This window comes from Armigeres subalbatus, chromosome 3 (assembly GCF_024139115.2).
Source record: "Armigeres subalbatus isolate Guangzhou_Male chromosome 3, GZ_Asu_2, whole genome shotgun sequence".
NCBI lineage: Eukaryota > Metazoa > Arthropoda > Insecta > Diptera > Culicidae > Armigeres > Armigeres subalbatus.
Window position 1 is genome coordinate 6869927 of NC_085141.1, and position 21513 is coordinate 6891439.

A 21513-nucleotide genomic window follows, 5' to 3' on the forward strand; every position below is an offset into this window, starting at 1 on the left:
AATATTGTTGTTTGGGCTTACATTTTTTTCGATTAAAAAATATACAGAAAATATCTGGTTTGGATTTTTGGGCAAAACTTTAATGATAATTTAATTATGTCGGGTTTGGATCAAGTACGGGTTTACGAATGTAAAAAATTGCGCGTGCGAATCGGGTTCGGGTTTGATAAAAAAAATTCCGGGTTAGGGTCGGATCCGGGTTTGAAGAAAATTTACAAATCGGATTCGGGTCAGGTTTGGGTTTGCAAAATGTGAAACCCGACCATTTATAGGGCAGACGCATCTATTCAAAGTAGACATTATCTTTTCCCTTTACCGGGCAGATTCGTTAACGCGGAATATCGTACCGCGAAAAAAATCCGCTAAGTGTTTTTCTGCGAAATAGTATACAACCGACAAGTTCGATCAAATGATCTTTTCGGCAAAACGACCTATTCGGCCAAATGTCCCTTTCGGTTAAATGTCATTTCGGCCATATGTCATTTTGGCCGAATGTCCTATTCGGCCAAATGTCCTATTCGGCCAAGTGGGTCAGTTGCTCACACTGCTCGTCAATTAAGCTGTCATGATGACATAGTCAGAAGAGGAGAAAAGAAGTACGTCAAAGATATGCAGGGTACTGTTAAATTGTTAAACTTAACCTAACTTATACTAAATCATGCAGGAAGAAATTAGTTTTAAAACCCAAACGAATAGTCAAAATACGAAGCAAAACTATTTCTTGTAAGTAAAACTACACTTATGAACTATGCATAAACCAATAAGAAATAAACTTACAGCTAAATGCTAAAGTCTGTAACCGACGGTTCCAAATTATAGCTTGCGACTCCATCTCAAGCACATTTAATTACCATCCAAAGATGACCCTGCCTAATATGCTCATGGAGAAACATTAAAATATCTCTCTCCCGAAATGATCCCACTTCCCCAGCCACTCAAAGCTTCATCGAATTTGTCGAGCAGTAGTTTGAGCGCCGGCAAAAGATTCTTAGTCGATGAGGCGTCCGTAGGTAGGGCAGGGGTACAGTACTCACGTTTGTGCACTTACACCTTTACGACAGGCTCGGGTCTAGTCGTATTTCTTATGGGAAATTTTGGAATCGCTAGCTCAGCTTTTAGCTCTGTCCAAGTTCTTCTGTTTTGGATACTCAAACGAGTGGCAAGTGCGCGTCGTGAAACGTTAAATAAAAGTATGTTATATGTGCAATCTACTACTTAGTGGAATTAATTACAATTTGTATGCTTTTTGAACTATTATAGGTCCAGAACAGGAGATATTAAAATATAAGTAGCGTGTTAGTGGCAAAACCTTAATTATTTCTGGTGGTTAGTATTGTTAGAAGATAATGGTGTGATAATGTCTAAATATCTGATTGCTTTGTTGCGGTAGGGTGCAGTTGTATCAAAATACCCAAACTCCAAGCTGCGCTACTGGTTTAAATTATAAAAGAAGAAAAAGGTAAATTTCCAAAAACCCTGAAAAATTGTAAAGCCCGATGTTATCGGAATTCGGGTTAGAAAAACATGTGGCGTGGTGTACTAATAATTGTGGTTAGGTCCACACAGGGCCTTTTTCTTTCTGCCTAAACCTCTAGCGTCTGGCAACCGCCGCCATTGTGATTTGGTGGAACCGATCCAACGAGCAGGTGACCGCTTGTGTCTCGGGACAAATCTGAGACCCCACCCAGCCATCCGTCGGCAACCACTGTGTAGCTCAGGGCTCCAGCAACGAATTGCTCTCGCGGTGCGTGACCGCAAGCGAGACTCTCCTTAACTCCAGCAGTTCTTCATCTCCATTGAGCCTGGGTTGCCAGTAAGGGTTAAAAATCCGGGACATACGATCCGCCGAAATGGTCGTGACTCCAAGGGCAGCAGTAAAGTAGTGTCCACCACGCCAAATGCCACAACATCAGACCTAAGAAATAACCGCAAGTACTAATGTGACGTCACTAGTTTTAAGTTAATGGCCAAAACAAATAACTCAAAACAATTATGTAAAACACAAAAATTAGCATGCAAAATAATTATGTAGTTTAAAAGCATTTCGGAGAGTTCTTGATTTCACTAGTAAATTTCATTTCGTTAATCCCGTACCCAGTACTGAGGGTGTTCAGGCCTCTCTCACTTCCGTAACCATTCGGCGAGTCTTTCGACAGAGTAGCTTTTGTGCCATTTAATATCCCTAAGACCCCATTCGGGAGTATTATCTTTACGCTGTATTTACGGATTTGCCCTAAGAGTGAGTTCCTATTGAAGACAAACAGGTGAGTGGTATTGAGTGTTGAACCGGTTTCCCCTTCTTTCGACCCTGGAGATATTTGCATTCTCTCAGCAGAGCATAGCCCAAGGGGGTTATAAGTCTATAGTACACGGCTTAATACCCGAATACGCCCTTTGGCCGAAATAGTGGTTTGGTCGGAAGGGCCATTTGGCCGAAGTAGACATTTGGTCGAAAGTGTCGTTCGGCTGAATTGGTCAATTTGGATATATTTTCAAAACATTAACGGGAGATTTTTTTTCACTTCAAAAAAATTATGAACTTCTTCAGAAAAATCTTCAAGTTTTTTCCAGAATATTTATTTGGAAATTATTTTCAGATTTTCCACAGGAATTACAATTTTCGAGATCTCTTTGGAATTACCAAGAGGAGCTCCTTGGATTTACCAAGGAAAATTGTTTGGAATTTACACGAGAAAATCTTCAGAATTTTCACGGGAAGCTGTTCCAAATTTCAGGAAAATATTCAGAATATCCACGGAAAGTTACTATTGAGTTTCTGTTGAGTATTCTTTGAAAATTACACAGAAAATTGTGACTGGTAAAAGGGATGCCTTCACGTTGACTTCCTTAATCTAGATTGTTTAACACGGCTAGTTTTTTATCCTTTATTAGATTTTTTTGCAGGGAGAAGTTCATCACTAGACGGCTAGTTTGGCCTAGTTAACTTTAAAACAACGGAAATATGCTCGAAATTTGAAAGGATTTTTATGGTTTCTGCAGAAAATTCTTTCTATTTTCAATAAGAAATTCTTGGGAAATTCCATTGACCAAAAGCGACCGCGGCCAAACTGGTAATTTGGCCGAAAATGCCGTTTAGCCTAAAAGGATTTTTGACAGAATGGGCCATTTGGTCATACGGCCAAATGTCAATGACTGAACGAGTAATATTGTCAAAAATGGCCACTCGTTTAGCTAAATGGCCTTTTCATCAATTGACCATTAAACAAAATTCCGTAGCCTCTATAATTTTAAATCAATTTAGGCCTTTAGACCAAAAGACATCCAGCCAAGTACCATTTAGAAAAAAAAACTAAACGATTAACGTAAACTGTTATCAAGTCAAAATCGGTTTGACCAAAAATGTGGTTTGTCCGAAAGCGACGTATAGCGAAAAGGAACATTTGGCCGGGTTTGTAACAAGTTGTTTACACTAACAGGCCATTTGACTAAAAATGCCGTTCGGTCGAAAAAGTCATTTGACCGAGTAGATCATCTGACCAAAAACGTCTTTCGGTAAGAATTCCCAGATAACCAGAATGCATGCATAATAGAATTGTTTTTTTTTTGTTTTGCGATGTCTATACGCACAAGTCGTATACCAGTCGCGAAAACGCTTTTTACTTACAAAAGTGGAGGCGATATATGTATATTTCTTATCCGACGTTGCACGGTAGTGTATGCGATGTGCACGATTTTTAAGCGAGTTTGTTTGTTATACATTGCGATATAGTTTGTGATAACAAGCTCTGTTTCACAGATAATCCGATTTCATTTGAGTTTGTTTGCAGGAATATGCGTTGTCAACAAATGAAACTGGAATAAGCTCGTGAAATAGCCAAAATGGCGATTAGCCGAATTGGTCGTTTGACAGTCAATGCCGTTTGAATGGTTGTTTTGCAAAAAGGTCATTTCCGGGTCAAATGACCATTCCTATCAAACGGCATTTTCGGTAAAATGATTTTTTTTTCAGCTGTATGTCGCTTTCGGTCAAACCATTTTCGACCTGATAACAGTTTGGGATTTGGTTAGATGACTTTTGACTTAAAGGCCAGTATCAACTTAAAAAGTAGAGAGGTTACGAAATGTCGGTCATTAGACCAATCGAAAAGATTTTTTTTCTAAATTACCCGTTCAGTTATTTGACATTATGACCTATTGGCCCAAACGATATTTTCGGCCAATTCTGAATAGGCTATTCTGTCAAACGACCATTTCGACCTAACGGCATTTTCGGGCTGATGACCTTCTCGGCCAAACGATCATTTCGGTCGAACGACCTGTTAAGGAAAACGACTTTTTCGGCCGTGTCAATGGAATTTCCCAAGAATTTCTTATGGACAATACACTAGTCAGTCGATAGCTGCCACATGTATTAGTTTCAGTTAGCACAGGCCGTTCGATAACTGTGACGCATTCTAGACGTAATGATTGTCAGAAGACGTCCGATGCAATAGAAGTACACCAATAGTGCGCAATGCGGCTATCATCGACTTTGAAATCGTTTTGAAGTTCAACTGTCCGATAACTGCAAAACTGATGTAACTATGGAATTGCAGTTTCCATTGAAATACAAAAAAAAGTTTATTGAAATCTACATTTTGAACAATCTTCCGCATAAAGTTCTAAAGAAGTTTCGCTTTAACGTTCCGGAGAATTTTCCTTGAAAACTTCTTAGAGTCTCCCGTGAAAATTTTTAAGAATTTACTGTGTTATCGTTGGAAATGCCAAACTAGTAATCTTAATTATTCTAGACTGAGAAAGCCAACGCTTAAACACCCATTCTACCAGCCGCACTCTCCTACAATTATGAAGAATTTTCTGTGCAAATTTTGAAGAATGCTCAACAGAATGAATTTTCGAAGATTTTCTTGTAGAAGTTAAGAACAATTTCTCGTGGAAATTCTTTTTCTCATGTAAATTGCGACAAATTTTATGCTGAAATTTCCAACATTTTTTTTTAGGAATTCTAAAGAACTTCTCTTGGCAATTCAAAAGATTTCTCGAAACTTCAAAGTAATTGCCATAAAAAAATCGAAAATAATTTCCAAATTTAGGAAAAACTTATAAAATTTTATGGAGACGTTCATTAGATTTTTTATGTGAAATTCAAAAGATTCTTTCTTTGAAAATAAAATGCAAAACAAAATCTTTAAGAAACGTAATAAAAAATCGCCACGCCGATTCACGCCGCCGCCGCCGCCGGCTAAAAAGGCTTTCGGCGTGACGCCGAAAACGCCGCCGCCGCCGACCAAAATTCTGACAAACGCCGCCGCCGACGAATATCGGACCGGCGCACACCTCTACACATGGCATTTAAATGGAGTGGAATTTTGGACGTTCCGTGTCGAAATTCAAGCAATTACGTAGCAGGAAATACATGGAAGCGAAATCTGCTTACAAGATTCCCAGGGTGTAAGGCTTGGGTAAAACAAACTATAGAGATAATTTAGTCTGGGTCACAGGAGAACATCTTAATCTTGAATTCTATGATCCATATGATTGCCTTACAAAACATTAGTCTAAGTTAATTATATATTTTTTAAATTTTATATTTTTTTTAAGATACTAAGTAATAGTTAATAATGTATTCTATTTTTCTGTATTTCGCGGGACATAATATAAACATAAGTTGAACGTTTCGCGGGACGCATTTCAGCGTGGGACAAATAGTGAAAATGCGGGACTGTCCCGCGAAACGCGGGACGTATGGTCACATTAAGCTAAAGTCTATAGTACACGGCGTACTGTACACCATAAACTGGTGTTCACATTTCTTCTTCTTCAATGGCTCTACATTCCAACTGGAACTTGGCCTATTTTTAACTTAGTATTCAATTAGCATTCCCTCAGTTATTAATTGAAAGCTTTTCTATGCCCGCCAATGCATAAGTATGTATCTTGTGTGACAAGTACTATGGATACACTTTTCGGAAGGTTTCGAGAATGTTTCCAACCCGAAAACATCCTAGACCGGACAGAGAATCGAACTCGCCATCTCCGGATTGGAAATCTGACGCTTTTGCTGGCAAGGCTACTGGAGACCCCACAATTACTTTAAATGTTTGCAATGAATTTGGATTGATTAATATATCTTCTTAAACCAGTTAAACTTATTATGAACAATACCATCTGGCATTCCGTTGTGGTAGCACGTTAAGGTTCGGATGTATGTAATGGTTTGATGCGAATCTTTTTTCCTCTTATTTTTTGTTTGTTTGTGTCTAATCACCTTCCTCTTTCATGGGAATTATTTCCCGATGAAAACAAGTTCTATCTTTCTTATGCGCATGTAACATAGTAAGTAACTAATTGTGTTGCATAAGATCAGCGGTAGTAAGTAAGAAACTCTACACAGAAAAAAATTGTGAAAAGTAAGCAGCGCGTAAAACTTGAGATGCGGATATATACGCTATTCTACGCTGAAACGGTTCTCTTCCTAACAAGTTTGCGTACAACTTGCAAGCAATATTGATGATTCACGTTAAATATTGTATACATTTAGGCAATATCACGCGTGCAATTACGCTAATAATGATGTTCCATTTATGTGCATGATTTTTAGTGTAAATTTCATTGAATTTTTCTATCTGTGTAGTCAAATAGTTTACCATTCGCGTAACCGTCATTTTGAAATATTAATTTAATTTAATATCTTGTTTGACACTTGGCAAGGGGTCGTACACATATTACGTAAGCATTTTTTTCTGGGTTTTTTGTCTCCCCCTCCCCCAATGTAAGATTTTTTTCATACAAATGATTTTTAATTTATATGGTGCGTAAGATAACGACAGACCCCCCTCCCTCTATAAGTGCTTACGTAATATGTGTACGGCCCCCAAGTATGGACCAACAGGTCTGTGCCATCAAAAAGGAGAGAGAGAAAACTCTAAAAGGTATTTTTTATCAGTACATTTTTTGAAAATAGGTTTGCCTCTATTGATGTTTAAATTTCAAAGATTTTTCAGCGACAGAACAGAATTTCGAAGGACTTAGAATTTAACACAAATTTATAGAATAAGTTAAGTTTGTGCGGAATCTAACTAAATCTGCCCCATCTTCCAAACGCAATGAATCTGAAACCGTACAATACCAGCTCTGCGACAAACACCAGGCTGCTGATGACGACCCCTGCACCGAATGTCATCCATAGCAAAGACAAATCTGTTACACGAATTGACTTTTCCGCACTGCGTGCCCTGTGGCTGGTCTGCTCCCAATCACCACCATCCTGCTTGCTCAAAGCTCCTTCTGCAAAGAATGCACTCGCATAGAAACTAATCCGCTTATGCATTCCAATTCCTCCGGCAATGAATGCCAATATTGGGTACTGCTTCACCACCAGCTTAGACCACCGATAGTGCTTAATTATTGTCGCATCGGACAGCGTATCGTTCGTTGCAGCTTCGGCGTTGGAATCCATCATGTAGCATTCGAATTTTCCGCGATCGGCCGCTTCTGGGATGTAAGGTCTGTGCCAAAATATTGATAGGCATTCGCCTGTATGACGGAAGTTTAAGAAATCGTCCTTCAATGCCCAAAACCAGCAGCAAGATGCATTCAGTTGGTCTAATGTGTTCAGTTCGGGACACATACGAGGGTTGAGCAGAAATGAGATCACAAGTGACGTGTACGCCGACATGAGAACCAAGCCAACTAGTTTCAGTAAAGCTACGATCGAAAGTTCCAACTGTCTGTGGAACTTTATCGGTGTGCTCATTATGGTGCAAAGAGTAACGTCCTGAATACTGCGAAGAAATTGTTGAATCGTAATCCGTCGTGAGCAGCACATACGGAAGATAGCAGCTGTCAAAATCATGAATCCATATAACGCCCATGTTTCAGCATCAAAAGGATCCACTAACACGGATAACATTGACACGGGTTCGTTCAGTCTTGGCACTAGAAATCGAAGTCCCGCAGATCGATGCATGTACGAGTACATGTACATAAAGCTTTGAGATGTTATCAACATCAATAACATTTGTCTCGAGCCTTGAAGCATGCCGATCCTAACAGCACATGTCGCACATACGCCAAGGGTGGCATTCATTTCCAATGCTATGAACTCTGCGAACATCAGATCCTGCTTGTTATTGATTGTGGCTGAGAACGTTGAACCAGCTAAATCACTGATCGTGTCAATCCAGCTGACCGGCTTAATTGTTGTCCACCGGCTCTGATCCAAGGCAAAATGGTCATGATAACGAACCGTCCATTCCGATTGATCGAACCCGAAGAAAAAGGCATCGATAATTCCATGGTTGATGATCAAGTCGTGCATGCGGTCAGAAGGAGCCCTTGAAGAGACAATAATTTTCCTGTGATCCCGAAAGGTTTCCATAATTTTTTCTGAAGATGTTTCGTTTGTAAAAAGTAGGAGACAGCTTTCGAAATGAATTGGCCAAAGATGCTCTTCGATGTCGTTGATGATGACCAATGGTTCCGGCAAGCAAGCCAAATATCGATTCAAAATGAATTCCTCTGCGGCAATGTTACGGTCTCCATAGAACACGAACTTTGGGAAGGTTGCATCGCATATGCAACTTGTGATGAATTGTAGCTGTTCGATAAAATTTGGCTCTAAAAAGCCGGGCAACAGCGATAGAAGTAGCGCATTAAAATTTGTTCTGTTCATTGTGCGATGCAATATATTACTGTATGTAGTAAACGTCGCTGCTGATTTTGGTTAAGAGTGGAAAGTTCTGATAAAACGGGTTGAACAAATGTTTGGTTGCAGCATCTAGGGAGATAATTACATACAATGCTGCAACCAACAGTGAATGAAGTCGATTGTCAACATAGATCATGCTTAGACAATATTAAATTGCTACGTCCCTCGGGATTTGGATTTGAAGTTTACTCAGTGTATCGCCACAATACACAATGGTCTCAGAGTCGAATTTGCTGCCCTCAAACAAAAAAAAATCTACGATTTATTTCATGTAGTAAAATAAGGGTGGTACTTAAATTGCACAATATCAACTTTCCAATTATTAGGTATAGACTTGTATTGGTATAGACAAAGTTGTAGAATAATTAATGTTGAGCAACTTTGCTGAGAAACCATATTTCTATCACTTATGATTCTCAAGTTATGAGTTTTACCTTAAATACCTTAGGGTGGTCCCTAAAAATCAGTTTTATTCCCATAATTGTGTATATATTCATTACTAACAAAAACTTTGTTCCGTGTCCTTTTAGAATTTTTGAAGGCGCTTTCGTCAAAGAACCATGGATCTATTTTTTTTTAACTGAAAATTTATTTAAGACTAGTCGACCCGGCAGACGTTGTCCTGCATAAGCATAATATGCGCCCATGCGAAATTTGCATACCAATCTTTATTTTAGTTTTTTACGATTTACATAACCCTACACCTGATTTTCGCATTAGAAAATATCATATAAAACCGTCGGAAACGATTACAAACATATCTGCTGAAGAAATAAATAAAATCCATCCAGCCGTTTTCGAGTTATGCGGATACGAACAAAGACCATTTTTTTTTATACAGAAGATAGATTTATTTATTTATATAGGGGAACAGACGGCTTTGGCAGATTTTGTTCTATTATTGGCAGGGGGGTTTTTGTCGACCGAATTTTATGAAACTTGGCCACAATATTCTTTGATATGCAAAGAATGTTTGGGCCAAATTTGAGTATAATCAGTCATAAAAAACCCCCCTGCCAATAATAGAACAAAACCTGCCAAAGCCGTCATTACCCCTAGATTTTTTTATTTGATTTTGAAAATATAATACTTTTTATCGAAAAAATGGCTATATCTTTTTAAATAATCTCCAGAGGTCCATGATGTGATATTATAAGTTCTAAAAGTGATCAAAACAGAATATTCGTCAAAAATTAATATTAAAAAAAATAGATATCAAATCTATTTCCTTATGGAAAGAAACGTAAGATCGATCAAAGTAAGCTGGTCGAAAGCGCATGGTTTTTGATGTTACTGGCTTTATTTGAAGATTTCCTTTCAATGTAATACTAGTACTAAAATCAGATCATCAATGGACCTCTTGTTTTCGCTCATTTGCTATACTGCCAAAATGAACAAAAAAAAATGGTTAGGACCTCACACACGCTCCACCATATTGTACAATTTTGACTCCGCCCTCAGGAAATTTTGGTTCGGTCGGAGTAAAGTAGGACCCTCTGTGGGCAAGTTGTACGACTGTTCGACCGACGATTTCAAAGTTGAAACGTTGGAACAGAGCAGGAGCAGAAAGTGAGTTTTTGCGACAAATAAGACAAATAAGACAAATAAGACAAATAAGACAAATAAGACAAATAAGACAAATAAGACAAATAAGACAAATAAGACAAATAAGACAAATAAGACAAATCAGACAAATAAGACAAATAAGACAAATAAGACAAATAAGACAAATAAGACAAATAAGACAAATAAGACAAATAAGACAAATAAGACAATAAGACAAATAAGACAAATAAGACAATAAGACAATAAGACAAATAAGACAAATAAGACAAATAAGACAAATAAGACAAATAAGACAAATAAGACAAATAAGACAAATAAGACAACAAGACAAATAAGACAAATAAGACAAATAAGACAAATAAGACAAATAAGACAAATAAGACAAATAAGACAAATAAGACAAATAAGACAAATAAGACAAATAAGACAAATAAGACAAATAAGACAAATAAGACAAATAAGACAAATAAGACAAATAAGACAAATAAGACAACAAGACAAATAAGACAAATAAGACAAATAAGACAAATAAGACAAATAAGACAAATAAGACAAATAAGACAAATAAGACAAATAAGACAAATAAGACAAATAAGACAAATAAGACAAATAAGACAAATAAGACAAATAAGACAAATAAGACAAATAAGACAAATAAGACAAATAAGACAAATAAGACAAATAAGACAAATAAGACAAATAAGACAAATAAGACAAATAAGACAAATAAGACAAATAAGACAAATAAGACAAATAAGACAAATAAGACAAATAAGACAAATAAAACAAATAAGACAAATAAGACAAATCAGACAAATAAGACAAATAAGACAAATAAGACAAATAAGACAAATAAGACAAATAAGACAAATAAGACAAATAAAACAAATAAAACAAATAAGACAAATAAGACAAATAAGACAAATAAGACAAATAAGACAAATAAGACAAATAAGACAAATAAGACAAATAAGACAAATAAGACAAATAAGACAAATAAGACTAATAAGACTAATAAGACAAATAAGACAATTAAGACAAATAAGACAAATAAACAAATAAGACAAATAAGACAAATAAGACGAATAAGACAAATAAGACAAATAAGACAAATAAGACAAATAAGACAAATAAGACAAATAAGACAAATAAGACAAATAGGACAAATAAGACAAATAAGACAAATAAGACAAATAAGACAAATAAGACAAATAAGACAAATAAGACAAATAAGACAAATAAGACAAATAAGACAAATAAGACAAATAAGACAAATACTCTGAGACGAGCCAGCCTCGGGCTGAAAGTCTCCTTAATAAAGACACAAAAAATAAGACAAATAAGGCAAATAAGACAAATACGACAAATAAGACAAATAAGACAAATAAGACAAATAAGACAAATAAGACAAATAAGACAAATAAGACAAATAAGACAAATAAGACAAATAAGACAAATAAGACAAATAAGACAAATAAGACAAATAAGACAAATTAGACAAATAAGACAAATAAGACAAATAAGACAAATAAAACAAATAAGACAAATAAGACAAATCAGACAAATAAGACAAATAAGACAAATAAGACAAATAAAACAAATAAAACAAATAAGACAAATAAGACAAATAAGACAAATAAGACAAATAAGACAAATAAGACTAATAAGACTAATAAGACAAATAAGACAATTAAGGCAAATAAGACAAATAAGACAAATAAGACAAATAAGACAAATAAGACAAATAAGACAAATAAGACAAATAAGACAAATAAGACAAATAAGACAAATAAGACAAATAAGACAAATAAGACAAATAAGACAAATAAGACAAATAAGACAAATAAGACAAATAAGACAAATAAGACGAATAAGACGAATAAGACGAGTAAGACACATAAGACAAATAAGACAAATTAGACAAGTAAGGCAAATAAAACAAATAAGAGAAATATTGTAAGGAACAGATGCTCTAAAGTCAAGGAAAATGCTCAGGGATTGCTGAAATCGCTCTCAATAGATAACGAACAACGATAAAAGAGAGGCAAAAACCTCTTCGAATCATAACAAGCCATGAAAACAAAACTATTAAATGGAAAGTACATAACTCGTCTTAGACGGTTGTCAATGGAAGTTTGTTTAGGAAATTCTCCGACATTTTTTCCAAGAATTACTTTGGAAAGTCCTCCCAGAATTCCTCCATAAATTGCTTCAAAATTACTACGAAAAGTGCTCCAAGACATTCTCCAAGAGTTCTTCCAGGAATTACTTTCCACGAAAATATTTCCAGCAACTTTTATAGAAAATTTTTGGAGTTTTTTTTTTCAGAAATTCTATCAGTAGATCTTCCAGGGATTTCTTCGGCAACTCCTCTAAGACTAAAACAAAATCTCTGAAAATGTCCTAAGAAATCCTTCCAGCAGATATTTCTTGTTAGGGAATTAGAACTATTGCTATCCATTAATTAGTAGATTTTTTTTTATTAATTCCAGAGAAAATTCTTTTTAGAAATTCATCGCAAAATTCCACCACGACTTCCCACGACTTTTTCCAAAGATTTCAATCGGAAGGAATCACCTTTGCGAAAAATTCTAGAGCAAAAGTTTTTTGGCATTGGTGAAATTAGTGGAAAACAAAAAAAAGTTTATGATTGTTGATCAATAGTTACTTGGTTGTTTCCAATAGTTTCAATATTTTTACACAAAATTAATTATATCAGCTGTTATTTCAAACCACAAAGATGTGCTAAAAAATAGTGCTCTTCGTTATTGCAACAATTCGATGAAAGTTGGATGGTGCAAAATTTGATGAAGCTCTACAGCTACTATGGGAAGAAAAGGGTTCAAACCCACCTCAGGAAATACTTTTAGGAGTTCCCTCGGAAACTCCTCTCAAAATTTCTCCAGGAATTTCTTCGGATATTACTCGAATAATCCTCTAAGAATTTCCTCGGATTTTTTTCCAAGCTTTTTGAGGAATTTTCGAAGGAATTGCTGCAGTAATTAGTGGAGACATTTCTGGAGATATTTCAGAGGCCTTCCTGGAGTAATTTGTAGAGGAATTTCTCCATGATTTCTTTAGAAAATTCTTAGAAGAGTTCCTCCAGAAATCCATAAAAGATTTTTCTCGGGAGGTTCTCCGGGATTGATGAAGAAAGTTCTTAGAAATTGCTGGAGGAGTTTTGGGAAGAATTCCAGGATTATCTCGAGACTTTGTGGATAAACATATCCATAGTAATCCCTGAAGGAATTTCTGGAAAAAATCTCGGATAAATTCGCGGAGGACTTTCTTAAGAAATTCCTTTGGAAACTGTACCAAAAGTTTCTCCGAAAATTCCTAGAAAACATTTTACAAAAAATTCTCAATTCGTTAATTCCTACAGGAATCCCTCTGGAAGCAAAGCTTTACTTACGCTGCGCACACATCTGTTGACGGCTACTGACACCATGGATTTAAACTGCTACCAGTGCTCTAAGCCGGTGAAGACGATCGAATTCCTACAATGTGGTGGTTTTTGCAACCAGTCGGTGCATTCGAAATGCATTGGATTAAAGAGGCCAAATATGGATGTAGTAACTGCAATTTCGGATTCGATCAATGAATCTTTAGCTGAACTGAAAAACGACGTTTGGAAACCAAAGAACTGACCAAGTCACTTGTGGATAATAACAAGAAGATTGACTCGTCCGGACTAACTCGCATCCGACCGTGGCCTAGCACTAAGCGACTCCGTGACACTGCTTCCAGGAACACGCCGATATCTCGCCCTGATGTGAATTTGATTGGTGGTACGTTGAAAAGGGAAGTCTGACTGTGGATACCATTGCAAGGCAACCGGAAAAATTCTGGATCTACTTATCCCGAATTGCTCCGCACGTGAATGAGGACGACATTTCGGAACTGATTAAAAACTGCCTACAAATTGATAATCAAGTCGATGTCCGAAAGCTTGTTCGGAAAGATGCTGATCTCGAGCAATTTGCGTTCTTCTTGTCTAAAGTTGGGATCGACAAAGAACTGAAGCACACTGCATTGGATCCGTCAATTTGGCCGAAGGGGATTTTCTTTCGGGAATTCGAGAATCTGCGATCTGAACGGGATTTTTGGGGATCATCCAAAGTCCCACGACTCGACAACGGACTCCCATCACTGGATGTATTGGCAACCCCGTCGCAGTAGTAGGAGCTCCGGTTATGATACTGACAACGGCACGAGACAATCTAACATCGCCGTTGAACTCACATGCAACCCCTGTCGTAATGGAATTCTATCAATTATGGAACGCATTTCAAACAGCCTTATGGAAGCCCCTAAGCCGCCCGACACAGCGAGTTTTGTAATGCCTCTCTTCCTGACCATTGTACGAGTCAGTTAAGCCGTTCTGTACCTGTGTTCGGATTTGGTGAAGGCAAGGCAAGGCAAGTACAATGTATTAAGCAAACTTTCGATCCCTGAATCTCGCCCTGATCCTAGCGAAAGCCCGTTTGGCGACGATAGCAGCTGCATCGACTCTAGTCCTCATCTGACCTGAGAAGCACACATATTGCTCATCAATCACAGTAACTTATATATGACCGGATTCAGTCACTATATGGTTACTGCAACCAGATTTGTTGAACTTGTGTTGCTTGGGGAGTTCATCAAAGGAACGCGCTTCAAATAGCCTTATGGGAACCCCTCAGCCACCCGGCACAGTCGAGCTTCGACGTTCACCAATTCCTGATGTCGATTCTAGTCATACGTTCCTGTGCTCGGATTTGGTGATGGGGTTTCTCACCGTGCTGTCCTAGGCAAGTACTGTAATCCTAGGACATTAACGAGCACTGATATTCGTCCCGTTTGCAGTTATTCCTCGTCTAATAGTAGCAGCACTACGGTACTTCAATCCGAGCCTTTGAACAATCCTGTTCGCTACAATGCATCGTTAGCAACAAGTGATCGAGTGATACCATGCAATGTACCCCCGACAGCCTCGGCTCTGGAAGGCTGCATTGGAAATGTTAGCCTTTCCCAGCAGTCTAGCGAAACCCCTCTGATTGGTTCTAATGGTCTCCTGGTCTACTACCAGAATTTGCGTGAATTACGAAACAAAACTGATTACTCCTCCACGGCTGCTACGTTATCGGAATATGATGTTCTGGTTCTCATTGAAATTTGGCTCGATGACCGAATACATTCCACACAACTATTCGGTACTCAGTTCAATGTATTTCTGAACGATCGCAAATCTTTAAATAGTACGAAGACACGTGGAGGTGGCATTTTAATTGCAGTATCTAAGCGGTCAGATTGTTGCTTGGACACCGCTGTTATTAGTACATCAGTTGAGCAACTTTGGGTCAGGATTACAGCATCCAATCGTAGGTTTAGTATCGGTGCAATGCAATGTATCATCCTCCAGATGGTAAACATGACATGGTGTACATCGACAATCACATTAATTCGATCGGTTCAGTATTTTCCCGATTGAACAACAACGACTTGGCCCTCCTGTATGGTGACTATAATCAAGCTGGACTGGTTTGGAATGTCACTAATAACGAGCTCCTATTAATTGACTACTTGCGATCCCATATGCCGACACAGTGTTGTGTGCTGTTCAACGGCTTTGATCTACATCGTCTGGCGCAAATCAATGCGATAGTGAACCGCAACTCCCGACTACTCTACTTAGTTTTGGTGAATGATGCACTTCCTAACTGTACAGTATCCGAAGCTTCTGAGCCTTTAATAGGACTTGATGTTGCTGCCTGTAAATCGTATCACCTGATCAGCATGGATTCTACCCTAAAAGGTCGATCTCAACTAATCTCGTTCCATTTGTATCGTTGTGCCTGCGTAATATGAAGCTAGGAGCCCAAGTGGATGCAGTTTATACAGATCTGAAAGCTGCTTTCGATCGAGTTGATTACTGTATATTGCTTGCGAAACTGATAAAGCTAGGCGTCTCTCCAGATTTAGTACATTGGTTCGGCTCGTATCTGAAAAACTGCAAACTCTGTGTAAACATTGGATCGGCACAATCCGAACATTCCACATGCTGTTCAATTTTATAGAACGACTTTGGATTCGTCCTTCCCTCTGGATGCAGGCTATTCTATGCCGACGATGTCAAGGTATTTTGCTGTTATCAGACACCATGCCGATTGCCTACAGCTACAACGATTTCAGCGAATGGTGCAGCAGGAACCTCCTTACGCTGAGTATCCAAAAATGCAATTTGATAAGTTACCACCGAAAGCAAAACCCAATTCATTTCGATTACACAATTAACGATCTAACAATGCAGCGTGTTGATACAGTGCGGGATCTTGGTATTATGCTAGATTCAGCTCTTACATTCAAAACGCATTATTCGGATGTTGTTACTAGAGCTAATAAACAATTAGGATTCATCTTTAGGATCGCCGATGAATTTCGGGACCCTTTTTGCCTGAAAGCACTAGTTCGATCGATTGTCGAATTTGGATCAGTTATTTGGAGCCCGTATCAGAGAGTTTGGATTGGAAACCGTGTTACGTTTAGTATTGTTCATCAAAATTAGGTTCGTTACGACTAAAGTTAAAAAAAATCAAAACATGTAAATCAAGGGAAAAGCACCCTGCACGCCTACATCAGAAAACATCTGTATCATTACCAAAACTACGATACGTCTTCCGCCGCATAACGGTTTGCCGCATAACTGATAGCCAACGGTCGAATTAAACGAAGCCCGCACAGCGCACCCCTGCAGTCGAACAAAAGGCCTATAGTCGTAATGGCAAGTGTCAATCTGACGCGGCGTTCGATTGCACGCACACAGCGAGATAAACAAACTGACAGCGATGAAGTTATTCGCCCGTTGCTGATCTCTCGTCCACACGCGGTGCGAATCAGTTCGCGAGAAATAAAACGTTTTGCGTGGAAAACGTGTGATTAGGCACAAATCGACTCGCTGAAAACTACCTTTTCGTGACCATTCGAAGGTGAGTTAGTGGCTATTTGAAATTCCGACGATTTTCAACAGCGGATTGTTTCGCAGGATTCACAAAGGTGTACCTAACCTCGTGCATCTGAGTCGGTAACCGGGAGTCCCCGGGAAACGAGCGATCGGTCGTCATTAAGGGACAAGAAGAATCGGCGGCGGGCATAAAGCTTCTCAAAGCCGGACGTACCAACGAATTTGAGAAGAAGGAACTCTCCCCAGGTAATTCTAGCAAAGATCCCGTCTCGAAAAAGAATCCCTAACCTAAAACGACCGTGCAACTTTTCAGTCGCCGCGTGGAGCTAAACCGTCGTAACAAAAGCTCGAAGCGGTCAGTTACTGGAGCAGCTCGGAATCCACGAGAACCGAAAAAAGACCCCTCTGGGTAGGTTCTGATTGAGTATAGTGAGGCAATCAGTTTTTCTAACGTGAATTGGATTCCACAGGGTTTTGTTGTTGAGCCAACTCGATCGAAATCCGGTTGACTCACGGACGGTGGTCATTGTGGACCGACGACACAGTTACGGAATTCGCTTGGACACACATCCGCTCCTCGATTGCCGGAGAGTACCCATCTACCCGATCTCCAGACGCGAGTAAAGACAACGGGTGCACGACGCGTGGCCGATCCGAGATATCCCGAAGCACCGTTGGAGAATCCACTCACATCAGGAATCGAAGGTGGAATGTTGGAGTGAGGGACAACGTTGGAGTTTCGGCATCGAGACATCGCGCAGGTGCGATCGACGCAGATTGGTTGCTGATTATGGGATCGTGCGGGGATGCTCACGACGCCAGAGCTGGGGGACGCCCCGTGTAGCTGGTACCGTGAGTAGGAAATATGATTAGCATGTAAGGACTTGATTTTGATAGGAAGAAGAGAGAAAGTAGGAATGGAAGGATGATTAGGCTCCGTTAGGAGAAGATGGATCGAAGGAATAAAGCTTTCATGTATGGTTAAATTGATTTGTGGAGTTTTGTTTTCAGTTTTTTGAGCGCAATTCCTTGAGCTTTCCGGGACTGTCTGAGGTTGCTATCCCCCTCGACAGGAAACTCGCAATACTGGCGCCCAACTGAAAATCCACAATAATTACTACCGTTTAGCGAAATTTTTTGGTTTGTTTAGTTATATTTTGGTTTTGTGTTTTGATTATCCAGCCTACGATAGTCAAATTTTACTTTAACTCTTACGCATTATTATCGATATGGATTACACGCATTTGACCGACGAAGAGGTGACCTACGAGTTAGCTTTACGCCACGTAGTCAACCTAGGTCCAACCACCCATCGAGGTAAAATCCTCCGTCTCAAGGCACTTGTTCAAGAGGAGACCTTGAGAGATAGGAAGCCCACTAGCTCAGACCACATAATGAGCTCACAATCAAACATCGAGCATTGTGAAGCTCAAATTCACCAATTGCACATTAGTACAGAATCGGCCATTCGCTCAGCCGATAGTACAGCATTAAATCAAATTCGAACGCGTCTTACACACTATCGCGACCGTTTAAGTTTGATCCGTCCTCCGGTCGAATTGCAAGAAACGCACTCCAGGCTCATCATGCAAGTCAATTTGTTATTGTGCAAAGTGAACGGAGCAAGTGCAGTGAATGGTGTAGCAAGAAGTAACAGTGCAGTGAACAAAACACAGTCGACTGGCGCAGTGCGCAGAAGCAACGCTGAAGAAGACGGAGCCTTTGGAGGAGCAGAGAATGCAACCATCCCAGTTGCTGACAACTTTATTCTGGAAGTTCCGGCACCGATGTCGGACCGACCACCACAAATTAATTCGTTTTCGTGCGGAAACGAACGCGGGCAACTATTTTCAAGTTCGTTCCAAGCACACGACCATGAGAACGGAAGAGAAGTAAATACAGGCCGTCGAAGCAGCACCCCTCCCCCTCCCTACCGTTCGAGAGATCGTGCAGCCTGGAATTACCCGGAAAGTGAAGCACAAGGACTAGAAGGCAGGATGAGAGAGATGCAGGACAGGGAGAACCGTATTCGAGAGCAGTACTGCAGAATGCGGGATGAACTGGATCGGCTCATTCGCCGAGAACAACCACGACCGATGCGAGAAGAAGAAAGAAGGATACAAAAGGCTGTGCACAACTGGCCGTTCAAGTTCCGTGGGGACAAAGACACGACATCGCTCAACGTTTTCCTGGATCGAGTCGAGACGTTTGCAAGGTCAGAGGGCATGAGTGATGCGACGCTGCTGAGTTCCATCAAGCATCTGCTGCAGGAGGACGCGATCGACTGGTATGCACGAGCAACTTCTCAACGCTTGCTTCATTCATGGAACGACTTCAAGCGGGAAATCCGAAGAGAATTCTTGCCCAGTGGCTATTCACAGATTCTTCGCCTGGAAGCTAGCTTCAGATTCCAAGGAAGGGAAGAGTCGTTCGCGAAATATTTTCGCGACATTTCGGCGCTTTTTCGCTTTGTGGAACCGCCAATTCCAGAGGAAGAAAACTTCTTCCTGGTGAAGAAGAACATGAACGAGAACTATGCTGCTATCGTTACGGCAGCAAGGCCGCGTTCACTGGAGGAAATGGTAGAAGTTTGCACCGGGTACGACGAAACACGAATGCTCTTGAACAGACAGCGCCGAATTCCAATTCCGCACAGTGCGCTTCTGGAGCCGAACTTTGCGACGCCGGTAACCGTCAACAGGGTGCCAACGCTTGCTCAGCAACAACAACCACACCGCTACAACAGAGTTCACGCGGTAGAAGTAGAGGAAAACATTCCACAATACGAAGCAGAGGAAGAAGAATCACGTGATACTTGGCAGCATAGCATCGATGATCTCATAGAGCAAGTCAACGCGCTGAAGCTGAACCTGGAGAGCAAAACCTGGCGTCCGAGCAACACAACGCGGAACGATCAGCCACCCAGATTTGTGGACAGAGTTCGTCGATCCGAAGAAGCACGTCAGCAGTTCGGAAGTGAACAACAGCCCAGAATGCAGCCACGGAGGCAGCAACTCATGCAGTATCAACAACGGCAGCCACAGCAACTACTAGATCGCTCTGAAAGAATACAGAACGGGCAAACGCGCCGGCAAATTCCAAACATCGAAGAAGCATTAGACCACGTTCCTCAGCAAAGCCATCGACGGCAGCCGGAGCCAGCCAGGTGGGAGAATAATTACCACGAGGATCAGCAGGAATCTCCGCGCAACCAACGGCCAATCATGGTTTGCTGGAACTGCGACGAAGACGGTCACAGGTTCATGGATTGCCCAAAACCGCAAGCAATTCTGTTCTGCTATCGATGCGGACAAAAAGGCTACTCACTTCGTAGCTGTTTCACGTGTCGAGCAGATGCGGGAAACGGTCAAGCGGGGAACCGACAATAGAGGGGAACAGTTCTCCGCAACCCTTCGGACACCCCTCCGAAAGATTCCAGAACCTAGACTCAATCATCGTCAATCCCGGAAATGACAACCACCCACATGCAGTCGTAACGGTGCTGGGCGACGAACTAACAGCGCTGCTAGACAGCGGAGCAAACTGCTCCTTGCTTGGAGGAAAGATGGTCGACCTGGCGGAGAAATACGGTTTGCAGAAAGGAACAGTTATAGGCGGAATAAAAACAGCGGATGGTACGAGGCACGCTATCTCCAATTTCGTACACCTTCCGATCGTGTACAATAACCGCAACGAAGTTTTACCAGTACTGTTAGTACCCTCTATCCCGGACTGTATCATCCTTGGAATGGACTTCTGGGACACGTATGGCGTTAAAGCGGTATGCTGCAAGGTAGAAGCGGCTAAAGAGGAACCAAGTGTTGGAGTGCAAAATGAGATGAGGCAGCTGTCATCACAACAGAGAATGCGACTGGAGCATGCGATCCGGAAATTCCCCAAAGCGGAAGCAGGCAGGTTGGGACGTACGAGACTGTACGAGCACCGCATCGACGTCGGAAATGCGCCACCGCGGAAGCAAAGGGATTATCCTATGTCGCCGTACGTTCTGCAGGAGGTGAACAAGGAGATCGACCGAATGATAGCGCTCGATGTTATTGAGGAGGCACAGTTTTCCCCGTGGAACAACCCGTTGGTAGCGGTCAAGAAGAAGACGGGACAGTATCGTGTTTGCCTGGATGCCCGGCATCTCAACTCCATCATGGTAAACGAAGGTTACCCTATTCCGCAGATCGCAGCAATCACCAACAATCTCCGAAGCAGCAAATACATCTCGTCGGTGGACCTGAAGGATGCGTTCTGGCAGTTACCGCTACACCCTGGCTCGAGACAATTGACGGCGTTCACGGTTCCATCCCGCGGACACTTCCAGTTCAAG

At 40.4% G+C, this 21513-nt stretch overlaps 1 protein-coding gene and 1 long non-coding RNA gene across 2 annotated transcripts in view; both read left to right on the top strand.

The window, feature by feature from the left end:
- Positions 1-21513, top strand: part of LOC134220720 (uncharacterized protein CG43867-like) — an 840013-nt gene that overhangs the window by 265667 nt on the left and 552833 nt on the right.
- Positions 17058-18163, top strand: LOC134221215 (uncharacterized). The gene is made up of 4 exons (XR_009982264.1): positions 17058-17202; positions 17259-17423; positions 17491-17586; positions 17648-18163. It is a non-coding gene; the product is annotated as an uncharacterized LOC134221215 (long non-coding RNA).